The 22,445-nt window shown below is 52.0% G+C and overlaps 1 protein-coding gene across 2 annotated transcripts in view; it reads left to right on the top strand.

Annotated features, from left to right (window-relative positions):
• CRABP1 (cellular retinoic acid binding protein 1) overlaps positions 1 to 22,445 on the top strand; it is a 658,055-nt gene that overhangs the window by 237,346 nt on the left and 398,264 nt on the right. The gene's annotated exons all lie outside the window — the stretch shown is intronic.

Genomic DNA, 22,445 nt, shown 5'->3' on the forward strand with positions numbered 1-22,445 from the left:
GCTACTGACAGTTAATCATGATTGACCTGTATTGAAAGTGAATTAACATTATGTACAACTTAAGCACTATACTTTCTATCGGATATAGAAAAATAGGTGGTGTGTTTGTAAAAGTATTGGGCTAGGAGTCAGGAAACTTGACTGTTAGTCCCAATTGTGCTTCTTCAACTGAGCACCCCTAGGCAATAATTCAGCAGCTATTTCTTAAATACCTAATGAATTTCAGGCTTTGTAGTTGGGCTGGGAATATAGACATAGATACTGCATTCATGATTCTCCAAGGCTCCCTTTCTCACCCTGCTCACAGTGAGCTTTCTTATGCATTGTGTAAATCTGTCTCCTAACAGTCCCCTACTCTGTCTCCAACCTGCTTCCCAGGGCAGTTGTGAGGATCAAATGAGGGAGAACATGTGTGAAAGCAAATTATAAATGATTTTAAAATGTAATAAAAATATGATCCATCGAAAATTATTTAAAGATCCTTAGAATTTTAAATAAACAGTACATTAGGCCAGGCTCTGTGGCTCACACCTGTAATCCCAGCACTTTGGGAGGCTGAGGCGGGCAGATCACAAGGTCAGGAGATTGAGACCATCCTGGCAAGCATGGTGAAACCCCGTCTCTACTAAAAATACAAATTATTTGCTGAGGGTGGTGGTGTGTGCCTGTAATTCCAACTACTCAGGAGGCTGAAGCAGGAAAATCGCTTGAACCAAGGATTCAGAGGTTGCGGTGAGCCGAGATCAAGCCACTGCACTTCAGCCTGGTGACAGAGTGAGACTCTGTCTCAAGAAACAACAACAACAAGTACATTAACCTGAATTCTCTCTGGTTTTGATTTTAAATAGACATGAAAATTTTTCAATGGACCACTGAGATGGTTGAAAATCTTGGCTTGATTATTCTCCAAGAGAATGATACAGTGGTTTGTATGATTAGTTTTCTAAAATTGCCAGCAAAAGAAATCAAAACCTTTTTTGAGTTGCTGTATAATGGAGAAATGTTTTATGTGTTCACTAACAGCTTGCCTTTGTTTGATTCCAGCTGCAGTATATCGTGAGTGATGAGATCTGTGTGCAGGTGACTGACCTTTACCAGGCAGAAAATAATAATGGGGCCACCGGAGGCCAGCCGAACACACAGAACTCAAGGAGTCTCCTGTAATCAACGTATCAGTGGAAAGCTGAGCAGCTAATGTCAGGTGAGAATTGATTTAAGGTGAGATTTGCTCAGGTAGTCAAAGAACTTGCTGGTGACAATGTAAGTTGTTAGGATTCTCTGAACCAGAAGTTAAAGCTGGGGTACTCTGACCCCGTGATTCTACTCCTGGAACTTTTTAGAGTTCCTAATGAGTTCACCAGAGAAATACAAAGTGGAAGTAACTATCTTCCTGGACAATCTACTTTGTTTCTTTCTTCCTTTTAAAAAAAAACAACAACAACAAGAAAAAACTAGTTATATATGATTTTTACAATTTTATATTCTTCTTTTTCTCTGAATATTTTTCATAGTATGCTTTGTAAATATTATTGTTAGAAAAATATTGGCACATAAATCCATGGTCATGGTCATTATAGAAAATAGGCCTGGCACACACGGCTCACACTTGTAATCCCAGCACTCTGGGAGGCCGAGGTGGGTGAATCACTTAAGACCAGCTTGAGCAACATGGCAAAACCCCATCTCTGCAAAAAATACAAGAATCCAAAAATTAGCCAGGTGTGGTGGCATGTGCCTGTAATCCCAGCTGCTCAGGAGACTGAGGTGGGAGGATGGCTTAAGCCTGTGAGGTCAAGGCTGCAGTGATCCCTGATCGGGTCACTGCACTCCAGCCTGGGTAACAGAGCGAGACCCTATGTCCAAAAAATAAAAGAAAAAAAAATGCAGATAACCAAAAAAGTCACCTTAGAATTCTTTCCTGAAATTGCCATTGGTGATATTTCTAGACTTTTCTATGTTTGAGTATATATTTTGAAAAATGTTATACTGGACAAATGGGTTTAAAATTTTTTTTTGAGACAGGGTCACACTCTGTTGCACAGGCTGGAGTGCAGTGGTGAGATCACGGCTCATGCAACCTCTACCTCCTGGGTTCAAGTAATTACTGTGCCTCAGTCCCCCTAGTAGCTGGAATAACAGGCATGTGTCACTACACCGGCTAATTTATGTGTTTTTACTAGGGCTGTGATCCCTGTGCGTCTCTGAGCCATCAGGCTCTTCCCCTCTCTAAACCTCGGTGTTCCCCTTCTAGAGAATGCGCAGAATTTTCTTCAGACAATACTTGCTCGTGTGTTGGGGCCACAGAGAGGAATGGGGCATAGAGTTTCAACAAGGAGCTGGACATGGGCGAGAAGCAGTCAAGATCAGTGAGAGGGTCCCATCACGTCCCTGATTGCCCAGCACCTCACTGAGTCCTCACATGCATGACAAGATCTGTCCCACCAAGTCAGAGGCAAAAACCCTCAGCTCTGCCCCAGTGCAGGGGCGCAAGAAACCCATATCTCCTCTTGAGGCCTCCTGATAGGATGACTTCTGCAAGCTCATGCCATCCTAACCGGGAGAGCTATTCCACACCCAAGTTGGGAGAGCGCTGGGTGAAATCAGTCCCCTCCAGGTACACACAGCCCAGAGCTGCTCTCCAAGGACCCCTCAGCCACAGAAGGCACTGGTCCTCCTACAGTGCTGCCCCACTCCCACCACCGCAGCCTCCTGGGGGTGCAGTCAGGGGTGCCCTCCTTCGGGCTCTGCCCTCGCACCCACTCCTACACAGCTACTCTCCCTGCCGCCCGCCCCAGAGACCAGATTGGTTTGGGCCTTTGCCTACACAGGCCCAAATTACCATCTCTTCTGCTCCCCAGAAAGCCAGTTCCCAGCAGACAGGCAGTGTTCCCTCTTCATTCCTCAACACAGAGGGCCCATCACAACCCCCTCAGCAGATGGTAGTGCTCCCCACACATCCTCTTAAAGAGGCTTCACCATTGATGGCCACAAGCCCCACCATGACCTCCTCCCAGGGGGTGAATTTTCTTACATGTCTCCCACCAGAGCAGCGACAAAATAAAACATAAAAGCAGCATCTGTTAAATTGTCAGCAACATTTCCTACTAGGATCAACTCTCGGAGTGAGCAGTGTATTCCATTAGATGGATCAGTGCAGGAGTAGCAAGCGTTTTCTGTAAAGGCCAGATGGAAACTCTTTAAGGCTCCGCAGGCCACTGGGTCTCCATCACCACATACTCAAACCCTCCCCTGCAGCAAGAAAGCAGCCCTAGACAACATGTCAACAAATGAGCATGGCCACATTCCCAGAAACCTTTTTTTATGGACGTGGAAGTTTGCGTGTCACGTACTTCTCATATGTCACAAGATACAATTCTACTTTCCATGTTTTCAACCATTTAAACATGTAAAAGCCATTCTTAGCTCATGGGTCACACAAATACAGGCAGCAAGAAATCTCATTTTTAGACCAGCGGCAGCTGACCCCTGGATGGAGCATTAGAGCTTGGGTGCGCGTCCCACCCCAGGGCTTCCAGGAGAGGGAGTGCAGGCTGATGCCGCCTCCACCCCCATCGCTCTAGGGGAGAAGGCGGAGCTGGTGCTGTACAAGTTTGGCTGCAGATCCTGGGCCAGCACTACAGCAAGGCCTTGGAGGACAAAACCAGCCCTGACTTCTGGACACTTCAGGGGCAGTTGACGAGATGGGTGAAGTGGCGGGATGAAGTAGGGGGGTCGGGGAAGAGGCTTCGGGAAGATGGGAGATGACTGGACAAGACTTTGGTAGAGCTGTGACCCTCTTCACCCTCTCCTGATCCCCCAGCTGACCCTTGTCCTCAGACCTCTACAAAACTTTGACCAAGTGGTGGTGGAGGAATTCTGGTGGGTCCAGGGTGGCCCTGGGTGGCCCAGGACTCAGACCTGTGTTCTGGGGTTGAGGGCAGGAGGCTGGAAGAGATGACCTCCCTTAGGCCACTCAGGCTGCCAGCCCCCTGAAGTGGGATGATCCTCCCACCAGGCTGCATCCACTGACCACGAGAGTGGGTGCCACCTTCTTCAGGGCGGTGCCAGCCCAGGCTCTCATGTGGGACTGTGTGCGCCAGGGTCTGCACATCCTGGGGGAGGCAGAGGGCCTCTTGGTATACATGGTCATCCCAGACCTCAGTCAGTACCTCCTTCCCTCTGTAGGCCCCCTCCATCTGTCCACCTGCCTCCTTCCTCGGGCTCACTGCCTCTACATGCCCTGATCTGAAACCTGCCTCCCCTCCTCACGGAGCCCACCCAGATGCTTCTAGCTCTCTGGTCCCACAGCAACTTCTGGGCCCAGATTCTGCCTTCTCAGAAGTCTGAGAGGCAGAGCCTTGCCTGGCCATAGCCTTATTTGTCTGCTCTAGGCACTCCTAGCCCCAAAGCTGGTATTTTAAAAAGTGATTTCTGGATATTTAGAAAGTCATCCGGTGTGAGGAGCTGGGAGGGTCCAAGGATAGAGCCCACAAGAGGAGGAAGATTGAAAAGGGGTCAGAGTGGGATTGGGAGCTGCTGAGGGCAAGGCCCACCCAGAACCCTGAACCCCAAACCCAGCCACAATGCCAGTCAGCCTCAGGCCAGAGGATGTGAGCAACGGGTGTCCTGGCTGCTCTACAGTGGATCAGAGCCACTGGGTGTGGGGGGTTCTTCCAGGGCAGGTGTGGGGCTGCCGGGGTAAGGTAAGGCAGGCTCCCAGGGCAGAGACTGAGGCTGACCCCTGCAGCCCCCCTACTGCACAGGGGTAACACCGGGATAGGCAAGGGTCTTAACCTAGAAAGCCCCAGCAGCTCCTGTGCCCATCAGGACACCGTTGAGGCTTGGTGGTGGTGGAACCCAGGAATGGTCTTTGAACCCACAATCTGGAAGGGGAAGCCAAGGACAGTCCTCGCCCTTAGGCTCCCCTACCTGCAAGCAGTGGGCAGGCCCAGTGAGGGGACCCCAGGAGCCCAGACTATGAGCTTACCTGGCCAAAGACAGCAGCCAGCACCAAGACATCAAAGAGGGTGGGTAGAAAGGTCATCACATCGGGGTTGACTGCAGCCAGCACCAGGTTACTCTGTACTTCTGGAACACACAGGCCTCTCCTTCCTATCCATGAAGTGCCCCTGCCCCCACCCCAGCACCCCAAAGACCAGCCTAATAGATGTACTTGTCCTGGGTCAGCCCCACTGTCCAAGCAACTGCAATTTCTCACTAGAGAGCCAGGGCGGGGCAGGGTGTAGGAGGGGTCCCTGGAAGATGCTCCCCGGGATGCCCTGATGCCTAAAACGTTCCCCATTGGGCCTTCTAAGGAAGGGGGGTTATGGCAGCCTGTTCTCTCCAGCCACCTCCATCACCACAGGAGCCCTTACAGACGTCACGGGAGAGAATTGACCCACTGGAGCCAGGACCAGCATGGATGCAGCCCTGGGGCTCAGGCTAAGTGGACTCTGGGAGACCATCACTCTGTTTTCAAGCTTTGGTCTCCTGGCCCTCTACAAGCCAGGCTGTTTCAGGCTTTGCATGAGGCCTTGCACAGAGACAGAGTTCAAACACAGCTGGTGAACACAGCGGGCTTTAGGGAGGGGGCACATACCTAGTGGTGGGGACTGGGTACCAGGGAAAGGAGGCCCTGGGGCTAGCATGGCCTGTCTGGAGGTGACATAATGACACATGAACCATGTGCGGAGGGAGGATCCACCTGCAAGTGTGGACGAGCCAGACAGCCACCAAGCTGGATGGCCACCGCCAGAGCCTGCAGGACAGCAGAGGGGGCTGGGAAGGGACAGAGGACAGCTGAAGGGCAGGGAACCTGGTTTCCTTCATACAGACATGTGAGTCTTCCTGAAGTGGGTCTTCCTCAAGGGAGTGAGGGGGTATTCAAGACACACCTCCAGCCCACCTCAAACCATCTCAGGAGGCCACCACCAACTCACACAGACCAGCTGCATTGTCACAGTGACCCCAGAACAGCACAGCCCTGTCCTTCAGATGAATAAACAGAGGGAGAGACACATCTCACAGCCAGGAGCAGTGACTCAGACCAGGTCCAGCTGCAGTGCTGCCTCGATGGCTCCCCCTGCACCTCCTCCAGGACTCAGTTCCTGCTAACAAGTGAGCACCTGAGTATGGGTGAAATAGGTGCTATTATCCCTGTCCAGCTGCTGGGGAAAGGGAAGCAAGGCACAGGTGACTTGCCCAAGACCAACATGACAGGGCTGGTTCAACCCCATCTGTCTCAGCCAGCACATCCCCATGGCAGAGGCTTTACTGTGATCCAAACCTGGAAGGTGGAACTCCTTCCAATGTCCCACCCAGGGCACAGAGCATGCAGCCCCATGTTTGGGGAGGTGACAGTGGGGAGTGACAGTGTGGGAAACAATCTGGCTAGGCCATGGACTCATGGAGCCCAGGGTTTCCTAGGGCCAGGACAGCTCTGGAGCCCACTCCAACACCTACTGTAAACCTGGAATCCGCACCTGCAGGAGATCAGGAGAGGGGTTCATCCTCCAATGCACCTGCAGCAAGGTGAGACAGGCACAGGTGGGCGCCCTGCTTCCAACCAGCCTCAGGTGGGCAGGAAGCAGATCTCCTGCCTGACCTTCCTCTCCTGCCTCCCCAAGCAGAGAAGGGGCAGCCGCCCATCAGGCCATTGCCCAGACTGGCACCGCTAAAGCTAGGTCCCAACAGGCGAGTGTGACCCCTGAGTATCCCAGGCCTGGCCCAAGCAGTCCTGTCTCTGGTGAGGACCTGCTGGACAGGAGATGTGATGTCCCCAAGTGGCTCTATAAACCTCTGATTGAGGAAAATCAAGGAAATGGACAAGACCATCATTCTCAGCCAAGAACCTGGCAGGCACAAGGGGAACCAGGGGCAGGCAAAAGTCAGTTTGGCCCCAGGCCTAGCCCCTGGAAGGATGGTGGATGAGGGGCCAGCACAGTGAAGGGGAATGGATGGCCACGGGCTGGGTGGCCAGGGCTCTCAGCTCCTGCAGCCCCTGCAGAACATCTGCCCTGGCCTGGCTCTGCACTCAGCCTTCTGCCTGGAGCCACAGGTGCCTGGACACTGGCCTCCAATAGGGATGGTGGTAGGAAAGGCACTGTGGCCACATGTGGGCACCTAAGCATGGGACAGAGGAATATCTTGCCCCCAAAGAAACCACAGAGGCCAAGAGCTTAAGCAGATGTGACACCATCAATAAACCCCCTTGTCCTGAGTCACATCAATTAAGTCAGCGCCTACCCTGACCCTGAAGCTGCAGCTCAGTCTGGTTGAGACTCACAGAGAGATGTTAGTGCTGGGCAGGGGGCCTGGCCCAGCCTGCGATGTCCAGCAAAGCTGTGGGCTGGACAAGAATCTCTGAAGATTAGTCCAGGAAAAGGACAGCTGTGCCTGGGCAGGGAGTGGGGGCAATGCCCAAGGTGCAGGAGGCCTGAGGACATTTAACTAAGTAGGGTGCCAGTTCAGGATGCACAGAAGAAAAGGTGGCATGGCAGCATCCTGCCCGAGGCCAGGCTATAAACCTAGGGGCCACCTTGTCTAGCCTAAACCATGCTGCCGCCCAGATGCCATCCTTCTAATGTGAGGCAGGGCTGGTAGAGCCCCCAGAACCCTCATCCCTCCCACCCTAAGCTGGTTTCCATCCATCACCAGAAGGAAAGGGGACTCTTCTATGGGGCACAGCATGCCAGGTTCTCTATCACCTGGGAGAAGGGGCCAGGGGGAGGGGGAGCTGCAGCTGGATGAGAAAGAACCCAGATCCCTCTCTGTCCCCACCTGACAGGTGACCTCCAGCAAGCTGCTTTCATTGCCTGGGGCCAAGGAGAGTCACAGGGGAGGGACCAGGTTAAAAGAGCTCCACCCTGGAGCCCAGAGCTACCTACAGAGAAAATCCCCCATCCTCCTGATTCTGCTCCCAGCTCTCACTGCTGGGATAACATACTCACCATCAGAGAGGCTGTGGGAGGCAGAGGCTGACCCTGCTCCTTCAGGCACCACAGTGGGTTTGGGTCTACATTCTTCATGATCAGGGAGGGGGTCCCTGGGATCACAAAGGTGAGGGGCACCTTCTTGGGCTCCAGGTGCTCCAAAGTAGACCCTGCAGGGCACCAGAGCTAGAAGGGTGTTAGGGAGGCTGGGTGCAGTGGCTCAGGCCTGTAATCTCAACACTTTGAAAGGCTGAGGTGGGTGGATCACGAGGTCAGGAGATCAAGACCATCCCGGGTAACATGGTGAAACCCCATCTCTACTAACACTACAAAAAATTAGCTGGGCATGGTGGCATGCACCTGTACTCCCAGCTACTCGGAAGGCTGAGGCAGGAGAATCACTTGAACCCAGCAGGCAGAAGGTGAACAGGGCCAGGACCTGAGCTCTGCCTGGCCATGGTGACTCTGAGCCAGGTAAGCAATCTGTCACTGTGTCTCATGGGGGATGTCAGCATTACCTCTGGAGTCAAAGTAGGTAAGCCAGGGTAACCAGAGTTCCCAGTAGGGACCAAGACCAAAGGATGCAGGGGTCGGGCCTGTCCCAGAAGGTCAGATTGGATGAGGGGCTCTGTGAAGGTGGGGCAACCGAGAGCCTGCCCTTCAGGTTACAGGCATCTGGCTCCTGGTCTAGACCCTCATATGCCATCCAGAGACCCAACCCTAGGGACAATTCCTCCCAGGCTGGTAGCAGAGAGTCGATCCTTATACTCACCCCACCAAAAGCTCTGAAATGAGGGGGCCTATGGGTGGGGGAAAGACTCATCAGGACAAAGTTCTCAGGGGCAGGTATGGTTTTAGCTGGGCCTTAGGGCAGCGAGAGAGGTAGGTGACAGGCCCGCTCACAAAGCCTGCCAGAGCATGCAGGAGGGACACAGGTGTAGTGGTGAGAATGTTCTGGAAGTCAGCAGGCAGCCTCTTACTCACCGATGGGGCCAAGTACGGTCAGGTCCACACACCAGGAGAAGCTGGTATCCACACACTGGTGCACTTTGTTTCTTGATTTAGAGACAGGGTCTTGCTCCGTTGTCCAAGCTGGAGTGTGGTGGTGCAATCATAGCTCACTGCAGCCTTGACCTCCTGGGTTCATGCGATCTTCCCACCTCAGCCTCCTGAGTAGCTGGGACCACAGGTGCATGCCACCATGCCTAATTTTATTTTTTGTAGAGACAGGGTCTGGCTATGTTGCCCAGGCTTGTCTCAAGAGCTTTCCACCTCAGCCTCCCAAAACACTGATACTACAGGGACAAGCAAGCACTCCTGGCCATGCTGGTGCATTTTGGCTGCCGTGGTGCACAGGAGGTATGAGCTCCGGGGGTGCAGAGTCTGCTTCTGGACCTCTACCCAGGCCTGCACCCAGACTGACCCCTGGGCTGCAGGGAGCAGGTGTGAAGAGAATGCAGCAAGCAGAGTGGGCTAGCCAGTGATGGAGACCCAGGCTGGGACTAGGAGAGATAGGGCTCCAACCCTCAGCCTAGTGGCCCTGCCCAACCCCTTGGGGCCAAGATGATTTCCTAGGAAGCCAGGCATGGATGCCAGCATGCACCTGAACTGAGGACAGAAGACTCTGATGAGAGGGAGGTGGAGGCCTCTGACATAGTTTGGATACTTGTCCCATCCACATCTGGTGTTGAAATGTGATCCCCAATGCTGGAGGTGGGGCCTATAGTGTGAGGTGTTTGGGTCATGGTGGGGGACCCCTCTTGAAAGGCTTAGTGCCCTCCCCATGGTAATGAGTGAGTTTTCTTCTTTTGTTTTTTCTTTTTCTTTTTTTTTTCCTTTTTCTTTTTTTTTTTTTTTTTTTTTTTGAGACAGAGTTCGCTCACAGCCCAGGCTGGAGTGCAGTGGTGCGATCTCAGCTCACTGCACCCTCCATCTCCCAGGTTCAAGTGATTCAATGAGTGAGTTTTTTATCAGTTCATAGGAGAGCTGGTTGTTTAAAAGAGCCTGATGCCTCCTCTCTCTTTCTTCCTCTTTCACCATGCGACAGGCCTGCTCCCTCTCCGCCTCCCACCAGGAGTAAAAGCTTCCTGGGACTGTTTGCACCAGGGTCTGCACACCCGTCATCCCAGACCTCAGTCAGTACCTCCTTCCCTCTGCAGGCCCTCTCCCTCTGTCCATCTGCCTACTCCACATGCCCTGATCTGAAGCCTGCCTCCCCACCTCATGGAGCCCTCCAAGATGCTCCTAGCCCCAGATCTCTGGTCCCACAACACCTTCTGGGCCCAGATTCTGCCTTCTCAGAAGTCTGGGAGGCAGGGCTCCACCTGGTCATAGTCTTCTAGCTCTGCTCTAGGCACTCCTGGCCCCAAAGCCTCCAGCCCGCTGTGCGTCTTCATCTCCAGCTATGCCATGGCTCTCCTCATCCTGGGCCTCCTGCTCGTCAGAGTTGCCCTCGTCCTGGTGAGTGTCTGGCTGGGCCCGGGCTGCTTCCTGAGGGGCAGGCTCAACCATTGATGCCTCAAGCCTTTGAGCCAAGCTCAGGGGCGAGCAGATCCCTTTACACCCCTGATTCCCCCATCCAAGCCCAGCACCTCCTCATCCTCCAGCTGGGGCCATAGGATTTAAGGCCAGGGGGGTGGGCCTGATCCCAGTGTCCCCGCCTTTCTTGTCAAGGTGCTAAACTTGAGGGCATGGCTTGGGTGCTGACGTTCCCAGGAACTCAGAGCCAGAGAGGGCCAGGCACCAGCCCAAAGTAACACAGCCAGGGGCTTCTTCCCTTCTGGACCCCCAACGACTGGACTTGCAGGGCTGGGAAAGAGGCAGAGTGGGGGAAAGCAATGAACTATCAACCCACGCAGGGAGCCCCACTCCCATTCCCAAGGTGCATAAAGTCAAGGAACACCCGTTTCCAGGTCCATGCTCACTCAGGGCCCTGCTCCAAGTGCTTGTCACTCACACCGGCCTCCCACCCTCCATGCCACAGGTATCGGTCTCATTTACAGAGGGGGAAATGGTGGCCAAAAGCCTCCCCCAGCACACATGGATAGACCACACAGAGGTCTTAGGTGCAGCTGAGGGGTCCACAGTCTCTGCTGCCCCTTTTGCCCCTGGTGCTCCCAGGGACCATGCTTTGGAGAGGGAGGAATAAGAGTGAGCTGGGTGCTCACACATGGGGCACAGGGGACTAGGGAAGGGTCAGCCAGGAGGAAAGGGCAAGGTCTGATCCTGTAGGTACAAATCCACAGCCCGCGGAGTCAGGAGAGCCAGGGTCAGGTCCCAGCTCTGCAGCTGCTTGGTATGTGACCATGGTTAAGTTGTCTCCCTGAACTCTCCATGCACTTTTGTGCTGCATGCACCTTCTAGAAGGAGCCTGGACCCTGGAAGGCCTCATACTTGCTGCGTAGGCTGCAGATCCACAAGTGATTCTGCAAGGGGCTTTGCTTCTCCTCATAACAGCGGCACAGGCCGGCCGCTTGCTCTGGGGATAGAATGGAGTAGCTCTGTGGGTAGCAGGTGGGGGCTTGGCTTAGGTTCCTGGCCCAGACGAGGCAGAGTACACCTCAGGGTCACACGGCTTTGGTAGCAGCCCTTAGCCCACACAGGCTGCCCAGCTGCCCACCCACAACCCATACCTTTGGGCAGCCCTAGCTGCTGCAGTTCACTGGCCAAGGAGCCGCCATCGACACTGTGCTTGGCCGCACTGGAGAGGATGAAACTCAGCACTGCTACTGTGGCCTTCACATCGCCTGACTCTGATGGACCCGTGAGTGGGACAGGGGGTGTCACTGTGGCCCCAGCCACCTCCCAGTTACCCTATTAACTTCAGCACAAAGCTCCCAGGCCTCCTGAAGCCACAGGCACTGCTCCTGCTCCACCAGGAACTGGCAGAGGACAGGAAGGTGGGACTGTCCATGTCTTTCTTTCCCTCATGCTCCTCCACTAGGGAAGGTAAGTTAAGGATGCTGCAGGGAGGGGTGGGGGACCCCTCTGTACCAGGCACCACGTCGAAGTCCCAGGGTTGCCTGGGGCCTGTGGACTCAGCGGGGTACTCACCAAACTTGGCATCAGCCATGAGCTTCAGGATCTTCTCATACTATGGGGAAGGGAGACCTTCGGGGGGTGCCAGTACCCTATTCACCAGCCCCTCACCCCTAGCCTGGATCCTGCAATAAGAACAGACAGGCTGGAAAGAAGTATGGGAGGTGCCCAGAGAGATTTCGAGGCTGGGTCACCCATCTCCCCGGGCCTAGTGCAGAGCTTCATGGCACTGGGGGTCATAAGGTCATGGGACAATGGGGTGCTGGGTCTTGTACTCACATCATTCCCCTGTCCCAGCAGCTCTTTAGTATCTGGCTGCAGAGCAGCTGCAACTTCACAGAGAACTGGAAGGGAAGTCCTTACATCAGCCAGGCTGGCAAACCTCACCCCTCCTTCCTGGGGACTGGCTTAGAGCAGGCCAGCCGCTGATCACGGTCACAAAGCATGGTAGCACAGGCTTAGACCACTGAGGTCCCAACCCCAGAAAACCTCACCATCCTCTACACCCACAATCCCCAGCCCCAGCACCCCTCCTCCACCCAGACTAGACCCTGTGCACTCAACCATCTTGGCCAGCGTGCCAATCTCTGCCAGGACCCACTTGGGACAGTCCAGATCACCAGAGAACTGAAACTTCTGCAAGGGAGGGAGGCAGGTAATCATGCCTGAGGGATGGCTGAGGTGTGGCCAGGGTCCGTGTCTCCCACACTTCTGTCCAGCAGGGAACCCTGGTCCCCATCACAGATGGACACCCTCTGGCCACTTGTTCTCCCCTATCACCAGGCTGTTGAGTGAACTCTCTCCCTGACCCACCCTGCCACCAAACCCTGCTCTGAGGTCTACTCCAGGCATTCGTCTGCTCAGCAAACATCAATCAAGCGCCTTCTCTGTGCTAGCTCCCACTCTAAGCGCTGGGGGTACAGCAGGGGATAAAACAAAGTCCTGGGCCTCACACAGATGGGTGATCTCTCTCCCCTCTTCCCCATACCCACACAACTCCAGCCACTCCGGCTTCCCTGCTGCTGCTCGGGGACACCAGCCTTGCTCCCGCCGCCATGCCTGCTGCATTCTCTGTGTGGCTTGCTATCCTTTATTTCATTCCACTCTCGGCTCAAGTGACCCCTCATCAGACCGGCCCCCTCTTTTTTTTTTTCCAAAGACGGAGTCTCGCTCTGTTGCCCAGGCTGGAGTGCAATGGCACAATCTTGACTCACTGTAACATCCGTCTCCCGGGTTCAAGCAATTCTGCCTCAGCCTCCCAAGTAGCTGGGACTGCAGGCATGCACCATCTCACCCGGCTTTTTTGTATTTTTAGTAGAGACAGGGTTTCACCACGTTGGCCATGCTGATCTCGAACTCCTGACCTCAGGTCATCCACACACCTCAGCCTCCCAAAGTGCTGGGATTACAGGCTTGAGCCACTGCACCCGGTCAGGCCGGCCCTTCTTGATCATACTTCCTAAAATAGCCCCTCACACAAGGAAATTTTTGGGGCGGGTGGATATGTTCATTATCTTGACTGTGGTGATCCAAGAGCCAGGAAGATTTGATCTTTACTTGTGCAACCTCATCTTTCCCTAACCTCCAGATGATCCTCTCCCAGCTATGGGAAATGTATTCATTCCTGGGGAGCCATGCTCTCTCTAACCTGGTCTCTGCACATGCTGTTCCCTGTCTGAAGACACACACCTCCCACCCTTGCCTCCCAACCCCTGGTACACAAACTACTTCAGCCAGCCAGCTCCTGCCATCGGCCTTTAAGGTTGATGGCATCCTCAGGGAGGCCCCTTAGCACTACACACAAGGCGTGGTTAGGTCTCTGCCCCTGGAGCCTTAACTATGACTGCCAATTCAAGCCTCCGATTTCCCCTTCACTCGCAGCTCAAGTCGTCCCAGTGCCTAGCACACTTCATGGTATGGACTAGAGGCTTAGAACGCATGGATGGATGGATTGGATGGATGGATGGGTGGATTAGATGGATGGACAGATAAGTCTCAACCCCAAAACTACTACTTTCGGGATCTGGAGAGAGTTGAGGGGCTTCCTAACACTGTGGAAGAGTGAGACTAATTCTAAGCAAGTGTCCAAGTCCCACAGGAGGGCTGGGGAAGACGGTGTCCTTGGGAGGTCCTCTTGGGGCTGGGGAAGACCTGAAAGGACTCCCAGCTCCAGACAAGCCCCACTTCCTGCCCCCGGAGACAGGGGCCCTTCCTCCCGCCAGGGAAGCACGGGGACTCTGAGCTGGCCGGCCTGCTCCGTCTTACTCGCCAACCCCCCCCCACCCCGCCCCCGTCTGGGGAGCGGGATGGCGGTGGACTTTTCTCTACCAGACCCGCAGCCCTCACGCTCGCACACACTGTATTTCCGGAGAGGCCAGGGCAGACAACCTCCCCCCGTTTCCGCAGCCACTGGCGCCCCCGAATTCCCGCTCCAGCAGCCCATGCCTTGCTTCACCCCTGGTGCCTCATCAGCGCGCCAGGAAGCCGGGGCCCGGGAATTTCTTTTTCCAGTCGCGTGGGGTCAGCTGATTCCACGATCACGTGACTTGGACTAACGGACTCTGGGAGGGCGGGGGCTGGTCCAGTGAGGTTGAGAGCGGACCGCAGCCCACTGGAGGTGCTCGGGCGAAAAGCTGGCATCTCCTCCTCGTCTCCCAGAATCCTTCCGTGGAGAAAAAACCAGCGCCCACCGCCAGTTTAACTGACAGTGGGAGTTATTTCATGTGTTTAACTTAAGTGGGCAGGATTCTGGGAGCCGGGGAGATTCAGGTCATTGCCATGTTTTCCGCCGTTAAGCGAATAGCATTATACACAGCTGCGACCTGTGGCAAAAGACATTTTAAAAATTATTGAAATCTACTACACATACAGAACATTGTACCTATTGTAAATATAAAGCTTAATAAGTTTTCATCAACTGTAAACCTCACATAACCAGCACCCAGATAACGAAATAACCAGATAACTTCTTCAAGTGCATGGGTATTTTATTTCATTTTGATGAGTCGTCTAGGTGCCTAACAAAAAGGGCTGTCATAATTAACATGCTCAGGAAAACTCCCTAAAGCGTCAACATCAACAGATTCTTAATTATTGCCAATCGGGTGGGGAAAAAAAATCGGTTGCTTAGATTGCAGTGGTAGTCAGCTTACTGGTAGCTTTGAGCTAATGGGTAATCTAGAACAACTAAGTTTCTGACATTGACTTGAAGAGGCAAAAACAAAAAGACAAAACAACAACAAAAATACATTAGAGAATAGACTAATAACCAGAGAAGAAATTGAATACAGTCATCCCTTAGTAACCTCAGGATATCGGTTCCAAGACTCCAGAGATACCAAAATTCACTGATGCTCAAGTCCCTGAGATAATATGGCATAGTATTTGCATATAACCTATACACATCCTTCTGTAGATTTTAAATCATCTCTAGATTACTATAATACCTAATGCAACATAAATGCTTTGTAAATACCTGTTATGAAGTATTTATAAATTTATGTTTTTTATTGTTTTACTTTTTCCAAATATTTTTGATGCACAGTTGGTAAAACCCAGGGATCCCGAACCAGAGGATACAGAGGACTGACCATAGTTTGAGCTCTGTCCTCAATTCCATGCCTATCCCATGCACCAGGTGCAGCTGGTTTGATTGTTGCAGGCTTTCAGGTTTTCAAAAGACAGAGCTCATGACAAACTGCTCTATAGAATAGAAATAAATGGAAAGTGTCCCAATTCATGGTAAAATTGAGCTCGTTTCTGAAGAGTTCTTTTACAAATCATAAGCACTAGCCTGTTGAAAACAACAATATGTCAAGTTACTAGACTATCCTATACCATGTCGAAGAAAAATTTTAAGAACATAAGACCTGTAATCATAGCATTTTGGGAGGCCAAGGCTGGTGAATCACTTAAGCCTGGGAATTCTGGACCTGGTTGGGCAATATAGGGAGACCCCAGTCTCTACAAAAAATTAGCCACTTGTGCTGGTGCACACGTGTCGTCGCAGCTATGTAAGAGGCTGAAGGATCTCTTGAGCCTGGGAGGTGGAGGCTGCAGTGAGCCATGATGGCACCACTGTACTCCATCCAGCCTGAGCAACAGAATGAGACCATGTCAAAAAGAAAAAAAAAAAAAAGAAAAGAAAAAAGCTGGGCGCTGTGGCTCATGCCTATAATCCTAGCACTTTGGGAGGCCGAGGCAGGCAGATCACCTGAGGTCAGGAGTGGGATACCACCCTGGCCAATGGCAAAATCTCTCTCTACTGAAAAAAAAAAAAAAAAAAAAAAAAAAAAGCAGGGCATACTGCTGGGTGCCTGTAAATCCCAGCTACTCAGTAGACTGAGGCACAAGAATCACTTGAACCTGGGAGGTGGCGATTGCAGTGAGCCAAGATCACACCACTACATTCCAGCCTGGGCAACAGAGTGAGACTCTGTATGAAAAAAAAAAAACAAAACACAGAAGAATGGCTCAACTTTAGTTTCATCCTATCAATAGCTTAAAGAAGAGAAAAATGGATAGATTTGGAAAACCACTTTTTATTTAAAAAGAGAAAATTAGGAAGAGATGAAAACTGTCTTAGTATTTGAAAAACAAACAGCAAATTTAACATCAGACAGACAAAATATTTAAATTTAGAAATAAAGTTAAAGGTGGGTGGCGTGCCCTTTTAATGTCCTACTGTAGCATTGTTTCATAGATACTTATTTTATAATTAAAGATTATTTGACTATTTAGAGCCTTACCTCTCACACATTAGAGTGTATCATCATCACCTGCAGGGCTTGTGAAACTGGCTGCTGGGCCCCACACCAGAGTTTCTAACTCAGTAGGACTGAGGAGGGCCTGAGCATTGCATGTCTATGTTCCCAGGTGATGCTGATGCTTCCAATTTGAGACTATGCTTTGAAAATCACTAGTGTAGGGAAATATACTAGAGAATATGTTATGAATATACTGGAGAATATGTATATAAGTTAACTTACAGATTTCTGTCCAGTAGGAAAGATAACTCCCAAAGAGGACAGTTTTATTTCCCAATATGAATTTTTTTTTTTTTTTTTTTTTTTTTTTTTTTGAGACAGAATCTTACTCTGTCACCCAAGCTGCAATGCAGTGGCATGATCTCGGCTCACTGCAGTGTCTGCCTTCTGTGTTCAAGCGATTCTACTGCCTCAACCTCGTGAGTAGCTGGGACTACAGGCACCCACTACTGCACCTGGCTAATTTTTGTATTTTTAGTAGAGACAGGGTTTCACCATGTTGGCCAGGCTGGTCTTGAACTCCTGACCTCAGGTGATCCTCCCATCTCAGCCTCCCTAAGTGCTGGGATTACAGGCATGAGCCACCACGCTCAACCTCCCTTTAGGGTATTAACAAGTTTTGTCTCTATTTCAGAATGCATTTCAGAAGGCCCTTCCTGGAGCACTACAGACACTGTCTCTCAAAACACTCCTCGAACTAGCTTCACCGTGTTGCTGACTCCCTTGTAAATTAAAGAAAATATCTTATACCTATTCCTTCATTATTTGTATGAAAGTCAAGCTTTTCACAGTGTGAAAATTATACTTCAGGCTGGGTGCAGTGGCTCACGCCTGTAATCCCAGCACTTTGGGAGGCCGAAGTGGCAGAATCACTTGAGGCCAGGAGTTTGACACCAGCCTGGCCAACATATTCAACCCCGTGTGTACTAAAAAAAAAAAAAAAAAAATCAAAATTAGCTGGGCGTGGTGGCACACACCTGTAGTTCCAGCTACTTGGGAGGCTGAGGCACAAGAATTGCTTGAACCCAGGAGGCAGAGGTTACCACGAGCTGAGATCGTGCCACTGCACTCCAGCCAGAGCCAGAGCAAGGCTCTGTCTCAAAGGGGGAAAAAGAAAGAAAGAAAGAAAGAAAATTCTACTTTGATACAGTATGCTAATATAAAGGATATGATATGGTTTGACTCTGTGTCCCCATCCAGATCTCACCTTGAATTGCAATAATCCCAACAGGTCAAGGGTGGGACCAAGTGGAGATAATTGAATCATGGGGGCAGTTTCTCCCATGCTGTTCTCATGATAGTGAGTGAGTTCTCACAAGATCTCACTCTCACAAGATGGTTTTATAACAGGCTTTCCCCTTTGCTCAGCTCTCCTCTCTGCTGCTGCCCTGTGAAGACGTGTCTTCTGCCATAATTGTAAGTTTCCTGAGGCCTCCCCAGCCATGCAGAACTGTGAGTCAACTTAAACCTCTTTTTGTTATAAATCACCCAGTTTTGGGTATTTCTTCATAGCAGCGTGAGAATGGACTACTACAGTGTACTAATAACAGCCCAGACAGTAGTATACAGGTGCTGCTATACATTGATGCTAGAGGTATTCCCATTAAGGTCAGGAGCAGTATGTGCTATCATTACCATGATCTAACATTGTTCCAGAGGTTTTTAGGTCAGCAGTTGTCAACTGAAGGTGATTTTGCCTCCCTGGGGATATTTGACAATATCTGAAATGATTCTGGCTGTCACACTGAGGAGTGCTACTGGCATGTAGCAGGCGGAGGCTGGGGATGCTGATAAACATCCTGCGAGGCACAAACAGCTCCAAACAAAGAATTATCCAGCCCAAAACATCAATAGTGCTGCTGTTGAGAAACCCTAGTCTAGATAAATAAAACATGGGAAATCCATTAACATAAATGTGGGAAAATAATAAACTAGTATTTGCCAATGACAGTCTAGCTAGGAGGTCCAAAAGAAGCACCTGGAGAACAGATTTTGCAGGGGCTGCATGTTGGCTCATGCCTGTAACCCCAGTGCATTGTGAGGTCACATTGGGAGGATCTCTTGAGGCCAGGAGTTCAAGACCAGCCTGGGCAACATAGTGAGACTGCACCTCTACCAAAAATTAAAACATCAGCCAGATGTGGTGGTGTGCTCTGAGAGTCCCAACTGCTGAGGTGGCAGTATTGCTTGAGCCCGGGAGCTGGAGGCTATGGTGAGCTGTGATCATGCCACTGCACTGAAAAAAAATTTTTTTGAGACAGGGTTTTTCTGTTACATAGGGGGTCTTTCTATGTTGCCCAGGCTGGTCTCGAATCCCTGGCCTCAAGCAGTCTTCCTGCCTCAGCCTCTGAAAGTGTTGAGATTACAGGTGTGAGTCACTCCCCCTGGCCTTAAAAACGAAAAAGAAAAAAATAAATTACATGGTGTCATATGGCCAGTTGAAAGATGTTGGAAAACAGTTGTGCTTGTGACCCCGCTGTAACCAGTTATAAAAGTATCCGGATTAAGAAATGTACTGGGTCTGGCTTTCCCAAGTTTAGGTTCCTGCTAAAAGAATGAGATGGATTTTTTCCTCCTCCACTTCTCACCTTCCTGCAAGAACCAGGATTGTGCATTTTGACGGGCAGGCTCTTACCTCTGGCAGGCCACGGGGGCATGCAGAGCCTTTCTGCTTGTGCTTTTGGGCACTTAAGTAAAGACCCCCAGTCCAGGCGTTTGTTTAGGATATTTGGCCCATGGAGGAATGAGGCTGGAATCACCTGGGAGGGATAGAGGCTTCAACTGGAAGGAGGAGTGACCTGAACTCCAGGTTCTGGGCCTACACTTTGTTCCCATGCAGCATCCTGTTAGTGGTGACTGGGGCCTGGAAGTCAGGGACCTTGGTGACCAAGTGTTGGGTGGACAGGATGAGCTGAGGGAGGTGAGGGGCATTTCTCCAGTACTGCCCCCTCCCTGGTCCCCAAATCAATGCCCTCTGTCAGCTCAGACACAGCCCCGGCCAGCAGCAGTGCAGGTCAGGAAGGACAAATGCAGTCAGCACGGATCTGCTCCACAGTCTCCGCCTCACTTCATCTCGGGTTGTGGGGAATGAGTCCCTGCAGCACTGATGATATACTGTCAGCTGAGAACATTCAGCTTGACTTAGAAAGATAAGGTGGGACATCTCTTGGGCATGGTGTGTGGAGCAGTGCCATCCCTCTGTGGCAGTGAGCCAAGCAATAAACCAGAATGTGCAAAACCTGCATCCGAGAATCACCGTTCCCAGAGGGAAAGCCTATATTGTCAAGATGCCCACAACTTAATTAGCCCAAACATTCCACCCAGCCTCGAAAACCAGTAGAACTTTGACATTAATATACTAACCCTCAAGTCTTTACAGAAATGTGTAAGAATAGCCACATACTCGGCCGGGCGCGGTGGCTCAAGCCTGTAATCCCAGCACTTTGGGAGGCCGAGACGGGCGGATCACGAGGTCAGGAGATCGAGACCATCCTGGCTAATATGGTGAAACCCCGTCTCTACTAAAAATACAAAAAAAAAAAAACTAGCCGGGCGAGGTGGTGGGTGCCTGTAGTCCCAGCTACTCGGGAGGCTGAGGCAGGAGAATGGCGTAAACCCGGGAGGCGGAGCTTGCAGTGAGCTGAGATCCGGCCACTGCACTCCAGCCTGGGCGACAAAGCGAGACTCTGTCTCAAAAAAAAAAAAAAAAAAAAAAGAATAGCCACATACTGTAACATGTGATCATTGAGAGAGGAGCCCATCAGAACAAATGGAACCAAGTCCAGAAACGTGTCTGTCTAGATGCAAGATGCCAGCAAGTGTGTCAGCCAGGGAAGCAGACCAGGAGCAGATATTTATTAAGATTTAAAACAGGCTCCGTAGCTCAGGCCTGTAATTCCTGCCCTTTGGGAGGCTGAGATGGGAGAATCAATTGAGCCCAGGAGTTTGAAGCAGCAGTAAGCTATGATCATGCCACTGCAAGACTCTGTCTCAAAAAAATGAAAAAAAAAAAAAGTGCTCAGATGCACCCTTACATGGAGCCACCTTTGGCACACCTTCCAGGACTGGCAAGGCCTCACTCAGGACCAGGGGGCCCAGCTGTAGCTCAGTTTCCACCGCCTGAGTGGCACAGTGTCCTTAGTCCAGGCTCTGTCGGATCTCAGATCCCCCGATCAACAGGCCTTTTCTGCCCAAGCTCTGCCTCATTATGGCCTCCACTGACCACAGCCTCTTCCACCTCCCCAAAGGGACCCCTGCTCATGCTCCCCAGCCCGCAGGAGTGCCTTCGTCTCCAGGAAGCCCACCCTGCTGGCTCTGGGCTCTAAGTAGGAGAGCTGGGTGGGCTGGATCCCGCCACTGAGTTCAGTCTCGGGGGTCTCCACCCATGCTAGGCTTCCACTGATGGGACATAAGTGGCCTGAGGGTCCTTTACATCCACACAAGAGCCCCATGGTGACCAGGAGTGGGGTTCTGAGAGATTAAATGACTTGCCCAGGGCCCCCGTGCTGGCTAGAATTCCTGCACTGCCACATCCAAGGCCTCATTTGGGCCTCCCACTCGGGGGCCCGGACACCCGTCTGCATCTACCAGGCTGGGAAACGCATGTCTGCCGCAGTTTCCTCCCAGTGACTTACAGCAGCTTCAGATTTTTGGGGGGCCTTCTTACAGGGCCCACTGCAGCAGGGAGCCGAGAACTCTTACAGAGCCCTGTGTTCTCTCTCCGCCCCCTTCAGCTCCGAACTCATGTACTAGCTGCTCTGATGTAAGAACAGGCCTTGGTGAGGGTGTTGGGGCTCTCTCTGGTCAGTAGCCCAGGACTTCAGGAAACAGGTGATATCAATCTGGAGAGGAGGTGCCTGCTGGAGGGACTAGGAGGAGCAAGCCTGGCCCAGGGCCCTGGCCTCCTGGTGGGGCATCTCCCTCTTCCTTCCCAGGGTCCCCTGAGAATCCAAAGGCATCCAGGGTAAAGCGCAGTGTTCAGCTGTGTCCTGGGGTCCAGGAAAGCCAAGGAGAAGTTGCTCTACGTGCTGTCCACCAGGCACCCCAGCAGAGAACAGCCTCAGCCCACCCCAGCCCAACAGCAGATCCCAGGGACTGACCCACCTGTAAGAGGGCAGCATAAGACTGCCCCCATTGTCCCCAGAGAGTCCCCTCAGTCATGGGCTCTGACCAGGGTGCAGGTGGGCCCAGAAGGCTGGCCCAGCATGGGTGTGGCTGCCCATTGGTCCTCTGAAGAGCCTCAGGGGCTTGTGGCAGCTGGTGTGTGTCTGGGCTTGGAAGTGGAGGATGTCCCCCAGCCAGAGGGCAGGGGACACTTGTTTTGTTTTCCAGTCCTCTGCAAGGACAGGGACCCCAGGCTCTGGGCACCCCAGCTCTGCCTGCCCTACCCACAGCCAACCACCATTTGGCCCAGGCAAGTCGTCCCGGCTCCCACAGAGGGAACCATCCTCTCCACCTCCTGATGTTTGCCCACAACAGTCAAGCTCCATTCCGGAAAAAATACCCTCCACATCCTTGGGAAGGCACCTCCTCCTTGGATCCTTTCCAGAGCTGTCGTCCCCACTTCCATTTTCTACCTATCATTCCACACAGAGACCAGCTTCTTCCCTGGGCCAGGACTGCTCTGGAGGCAGAGAGGTTGTGGCCAGGCCGTAGGTGTAGCAGAGCACTGGGTGTAGACCAGGCTCTCTAGGCACACTTGGGCAGAGAA

The sequence above is a fragment of the Macaca thibetana genome, chromosome 7, assembly GCF_024542745.1.
Source record: "Macaca thibetana thibetana isolate TM-01 chromosome 7, ASM2454274v1, whole genome shotgun sequence".
Classification (NCBI taxonomy): Eukaryota; Metazoa; Chordata; class Mammalia; order Primates; family Cercopithecidae; genus Macaca; species Macaca thibetana.